The sequence below is a fragment of the Phodopus roborovskii genome, unplaced genomic scaffold (genome assembly GCF_943737965.1).
Source record: "Phodopus roborovskii unplaced genomic scaffold, PHOROB, whole genome shotgun sequence".
In the NCBI taxonomy this organism is placed as follows: Eukaryota; Metazoa; Chordata; class Mammalia; order Rodentia; family Cricetidae; genus Phodopus; species Phodopus roborovskii.
Genome location: NW_026125281.1, coordinates 40614850 through 40621640, shown reverse-complemented (window position 1 = coordinate 40621640; position 6791 = coordinate 40614850).

Sequence of the window (6791 nt, the reverse complement as noted above, 5' to 3'; positions counted from 1 at the left end):
CATGTGAGTGCGCTAGGAAAGACAGTGGACTTGGAGAAGGCTCATCCTGGAGGCAGGAAGCATGTTTTGAAGGAAGTTGCAATATTCTGCGAAATGATGGGTCATAAACATGAAGAGCTGGGGGTGATTATGACCTCTTTAATTTTCCAGAAGGCTTTATAAGACAGAACAGAGAGGCACTGACAGAATGACGAAAGGAGATGAAGACACCAGATAAACTTCTGGCCAGGAGGCCAGATGCCTAATTGTTTGGCTTCTGTGTTGAAACTGAAATTCCTCGTCAAGCAAGACAATAAAAACTAAGAAACTTCAGTTTTGCCATCTGCAAGAATCCAAAATGAGTACCCGTACAAGCTGTACCCCTCTTCCAACATCCCCACCATGTCGAGTACCTGCAACCTCAAAGTCCTGATCTAGGAAATGAAAGAAGCCAGAACAACCCCAAGCTCAGCCAATGAGAAATAGAGACACTGGGCTGCAAACAAATACAAATCAAACATGTCCAATGAGTAGCAACTTCCTCAGAAGCAGTACAAAACAGGGACGAAAAGGTGAATTGCCTGTTCAGGGTCTTGTCTCGTGAACCATCCAAGAAGTATCGGAGTTGAGAAGGAAGCAGATGGGTAATAGTCTGGGAAGTAAACTTGCCAGTTTACGGGGTAGTTGTCTCTTTTAGTTTAATAGAGCACTGTTTGGTCACCTCACTCAGTTCCTACCAAGGCCTTTCTTCCACCTTATTCCCACTAAGGAGTCAGAAGTGAGGAGGGGGAATATGTTCATGGTAGCAGTGGGCATTGAGACTTCCTGGTTACTCTTCTGGCACTTCTTCACTTCCTGGCAACGGCCAAGCCTGGTCCCAAATGCAAAGGTGCCATCTCCTGTAGACTCTGATGGCTTTTGAAAGCATCAGGTCTCTGCTCCAGCACTACGGAGTTCTTTGACTGCTGACATGGTACGTTCCGATCTGTGCTGGCTCAACAGGTTTCTCCTCCATGAACTGGTTTCCCTGTCTGGCCTCTTCTATAGGTCACTTTGTCCTTTCAAGAGAACTGTGGTCCCAATTACCCGCTGTGACCTCACCCTGTTGGTAGTAAGTAGGTGGAATATATACTTTTCTGAGACATCACTGTCCTTCCAGCTTCATGGGACTCTAGCCACCATATTCATGGACTCCTCCAGCCTGGTCTAGATTATCTGTGGATCACCTTGTCTTCTTCAAGTTCAGTCTCCAAGTGTAGAAATCAGACATCCCCATGGCTGCTTCTTCTTTCTGTTCCTATCAGTTGCAGGGTTCTGGATCTGAAGCGAATTCTTGTCTTAAAATCACTTGTGATCAAGCTCAAATTTGTTTGCTTGATTTTGAGACAGGCTCTCACTATGCAGCCCTCTGGCTGTCATGAAAGGTACTATGTAGACCAGGCTGGCCTCAAACTCACGGAGATCCACCTGCCTCTGCCTCCTAAGTGTGGTTTTAAAGGTGTAAACCACCAAGCCCAACTCAAGGTCTAAATGCTTAATCTATGGGTTTTTAAATTTTCTCTTAGAAGGCCTTCCTCTTCATATTTGTCTTGCTCTGGTCCACTCAAAGAGCAATCTAGAAAGTCAGAAAATGACCACTGATTTTCGTTAAGCATTTCTTCTCCAGTGGGTCTTGAGAAGGACCCATTGTGAAAAAGGACGAAACCACATTAATGGACTTTGGTAAGCAAGTGCTGGACAGCAGAGATTTCTATTGAAGCTGTCTGTCAAGAAGGTGAAATGCTCCCTTCATCTGCAATGTCCATCAGCTTTCCTCCCATGGGATATATGAGATCTATAGACCTGTGGAAAGGGGGTTGCTGTGGACCCTATTTAGTCTTATGTTCTATGCTTCCCTTGGGAAAATTTCACTGCTTTGAATACCAACTTTCACAGTTTAAGTTGTTGAAAGGCTCAGAGAAATATACTGTTATTTGTTGCTAAAACTAGTGTTCATGGTTCTGTCATGTGCATGACCTTTTCTGATTCTTTTGCTATTGGTCTGTTTTAAGTAAATAGATCCTTTATAATATTCAGCACACTTATATGTTTAGTCTCATGTCCTTAAGTAAAATTATACAAAGATGGCTTCTAATTTCCGCATAGGAAGGAAAACATTTTGAAATATGTTGGAAATTGAGGGGGCTTGCTAGGAAGGCATAAGTGTCTCCCTATCTGTGGAACCCTGGCACGCTTTCCATGGAAATGGCCAGGTGATGAATGTAAAAATGAAACAAGCAATACCAGCATCACCACATACTCATTTCCAGCCTACTATTAAAAATTACAGCCCAACTTTCCCACTAAGGGTGGATTTCAGAGGAAATGTTTTGTGATTCACACAAGAGAGTTGAGTCAGTCTGTCCACCTTGAATTGAGTCATGTGCTAAACAGGCTCGGGTTTGAAATGAATCTTTAGATGAATTGTTCCTTAAAAGCAACATTGGGAACTTAAATGATTCCTAGTGTAATACCATGTAATGATAAAGAATAAATTCTCTATCAGTCTCATAAAACACCCCAAACTTCACAATAATTACTTAACAGGTACATATGTGTAGTGAAGATGTTATTCTCACTTTTAATTCCAGTCAGCATTTTAACTTACATAAGACCATATATAGCACAAGATAGATGTTAATATAATTTGTTAATATGCATTCTTGATAATCTATGCATTTTGATGAATCAGTATTGATTTTAAGGAAATTAAATTGAAGCCAATTGTTTTAATCATAAAGATAACACAAAACAGCTCATGTCTATATAGTTAGACATAATTATGAATATTACAATGGTCAAAATGTGATAGTTGTTCTACAAATTTTAATTTTCATGTGAAAGTGAGTACTAAACATTAAAGGCAAGTGTTTAATCTAATTTTAAGACTATTATTCTGCATTGCTTTCATTGAAGTATATAATTTAGTACAGCTCTGAAATAAATGGCCATGCTCTGAGCCATGCTCAGAATTTGAAGATAAAAAGATGAAAGTAGATTTCTTGCTGGATATCTACTTAATTTGATGACAGATATTACAATTGTGGATAGAATAATTTTAACTTTAAGTTAACTATTTAATATACAAAGTGTGCTGCTGTTGTGCCCCTGACTCAAGCTTGTAATCCCAGCACTTGGGACGCAAAGGCAGAAGGACTGTTGCAAACCTGAGGCCAGCTTAGGCCACAACATAAATCCTGGGCTAGCCAGGGCTTCATAATGATACTCTGCCTCAAATTTTAAAAAATAAACTGCAGTAAGTCCCAGTGAATTTGCAGGAATGACTTCAGTCCCTGCTGCCAGAATGTGCCTCGCTCTGGAGTCAGTTACTAAAGCAGAGTATCTTCATCACTTTCTGTCTACACACACACACACACACACACACACACACACACACACACACACACCCCCCCCCCGCGCCCCACCGGCGCGCGCACACACACACACACTTATGCATGCACACACACACACACACACACACACACACACACACACACACAAGATCAAACTGTCTACTTTTGAAAGCAATGTTTTATCTAGGTAGCATGATGTTTTATTTTACCTGATCAAAAGTGGTCAAATCTCATCTTAGAAGTGATCAAATCCAAGGAGTTATTTTTTAAAGTGTAGAAGTCCACTGTGTATGAACAGTCTGGAATTTGCAATGTTTAAACAACATGAACACCATGAGAAAGCAAAGCTTGTCGTGCTGGCTTGTACTTACATATGAGTGTGCTGTGCTAGAGGAGACCTCTGTGGCCAGAACTGATGAGCCAGCAGAGTCACGACACCTACAGCTATTGATTCCATTCTGTCACCCAGCCTACTTCGTCCCTTCTCATAGTCAGCTGAACCTGATAAAACCCGATATAAACATTAGTAGCCATACGTTTTATCTCATATTTACACATCTAGTCCCCCAATACATTAAATACATGTTTTAAAGGAAATATGAACACAGGGAAGGAATTTGAGTGTGTTAAATATACTTAATAACAATAATAAAAATCTTCTCATTAAATAGCCAAGATTAGATTACAAATCCAAAACTTTATTTTGTTGTCTTTAAGGAATTTTGGTATCATTTGTATGTCAAAATTACTTGTGAGAATCACAAACTCAGATCTTTATTGTGAGAAGTATTCTTTTGTGTATTTCTTGTGTAATATGATAAATACCCTGAACATTAATGTTTTCTAATAAGATGTGAGTGGTACATGAATGAAATACATTTGAAGGAGGGAAAAATAAATCCAGCATTAACAACTGTTAATCAATTTAAATAATCATTTTAGTTGATTGATTAACAGTGTTAATCAAAGGTATATCGTGATGTGAATAATATATTCCTTTATTTCCATTATGCTCTGATTTCTTCCCACCAAAAAGAATTGAATTGTTTACTTTCATTATTGTTTTTGGCTCCTATGGGCTCTAAAATCAGGTTGCATCCTATAATTCTTAAATATTAAATGCCATTAGTCAAGAGGAGATCCTGTGCAGTTGGGCAAAAATCTTTCCTCTCAAACAGGTTTTGAAATGCCTACAATCCCAGCATTTGGGAGGCAGAAGCAGGTAGATCTGTACTACTTGGAGGCCAGCCTGTTTTATATAAGTTCTAGGCTAACCAGGCTACATAATGAGATCCTATCAGGTTACAACGTGGCAAAATCAGGAAGTATTGATGCTAACATCAGAATACTTTAATTCAGCAAAGAGCAGTGTGAATGCTCATGTTTGCAATCTTTCTGCACACTCACCATTCTGTAATAAGAGTTTCTGTATAAGACAAGTCAGTGACAACATTTAGCCTGTGCATACAGTCTATATACCTCAGGAAATCAAAAGCAGTACTCTGCCCAGAGTTCTAAAAGTTAGGCCTGTGTCACTGCTAGAATGGACTTTCATTATGATTTCAGTCATCTGACCCAAGGCCCGACTCTCAATAGCGCTTAACACATGCTGGTGATACTTGAGCGGAGAGCTCTGTGTTTACATGGGAAATCACCCGTAAAGACACTTCCCACACTAGAACATTCCCTCCTCCCCCCCCTAACAATTTCTAAACGCATGTTAAAATATAAGTTAGCACATGGGACTGACTCAATCCCCCCTGAATATGGGTCTCAGCCAGAAGGACTGAGCAGTCTAAGGGACCTCAGACAGTGGAGCCAGGATGTATCCCTGGTGCACAAAAGGACTTTTTGAACACATCCCCCATGGAGGGATAACTGCCTTAATCTAGAGACAGGAGAGAAGTCCTAGTCCCTACTTCACATGACCTGTCAGATCTACATGACCCAACTGGATGGCATTCCCCTACATATGGAATTGGGGTGGGGGGATGGGAGGGGAGGGTGTTTAGAGTGCATGTGAGAGGGCAGAGAGGGTAAAGGGAGGGAAGGAGGGAGAGGGAACTGGGATCAACATGTAAAATAATAAATAAAAAAATGCTTTGACTCCAAAATTTAAGTTCAAGGACAAGTTACTGGGGAAAAGGATTTCTATTTTTGTTTCCACAGAAAATGAAAAGATGTGGATTCCTTCCAGACTAAGGTGGTTTGATCAAGCCAGACTGCCTGAAACAAAGTACCAGGTGATCCTACATTTAAAACAGCTGGACAAAGCAGCCTTACAGACTACAGCCAGGATATCTGAAACTTCTTCGAATCCCCGATGACAGCGCCCCTTACCAGCAGGAAGTAGTTTGGAAAGAACGATGCCCAAATTCCCAAATACTGTCTATAAATGTTTGTTTTGATCTAAATGGACTTGGTTATATAAAATAAATTAAAAAAAATGTAATTGGTAGCAACAGTGTAAAACTATCAGCAAAGCTCCATGGTTTTAGCATGGCTTCCTTAATTTTATAGACTTGGACTTGGAAAAAAAAGTTAGCACATAATCTCATACATCATAAGATTATATTCACAAATTAATAAATCTTGGATTACCAAGCATGATTTTTAAGAGCCCAAACACCCATAAGAGGCTTATGGATATAGATGTTTATAGAAAAAACAGGAAGTATCCAGACTTCAAAAATATTAGAATGCTGATTTGGCAAAAAAGAAAAAAATGATGGTGCATGAGAGAGGGCTTTGGAACCCTCTGTGGGTTTCAACCTGACCTCTCGTGTGCACTTCAAGAGGATGATGTTTCTGTAAATTTGTGTTCTCAAATAACAGATCCCTGAGGACCTACATTTTGGAAAATGTGATGCCATTTTTAGGGAGAAAATTGAAAATGCACACCCACATGAAAGTTTTATCTCTCACATAGAAACTCAAATTTATTATTATGTAAGATGCTTTCCCCTTTTTAATACATTTTATGAAAAAGAAAACAGTGTTATACTTAGTTTTCATGTCTAAGCAATTAACACTGGTACAATGGTAGAATTCTTTTTGGACAACACATACTTTTTTATTTGAATTAAAAGCAATCTTATGCTGGGTGCATGCCTTTAATCCCAGCACTCGGGAGGCAGAGGCAGGCTGATCTCTGTGAGTTCGAGACTAGCTTGGTCTACAGAGCAAGTTCCAGGACAGGCTCCAAAGCAATACAGAGAAACCCTGTTTCCAAAAACAACAACAACAACAAAGCAATCTTATTTTACATACCAATCCCAGTTCCTGCTCTTCTGGTCATCCCATCCTCCCTACCATCTCCCCATCCCACTCTCCATCCACTCCTCAGAAAGGGCGAGGCCTCCCATGGAGATCATCAAAGTCTGTCATAGCATTTCGGGCAGGACCAAGGCCCTCCGCCCT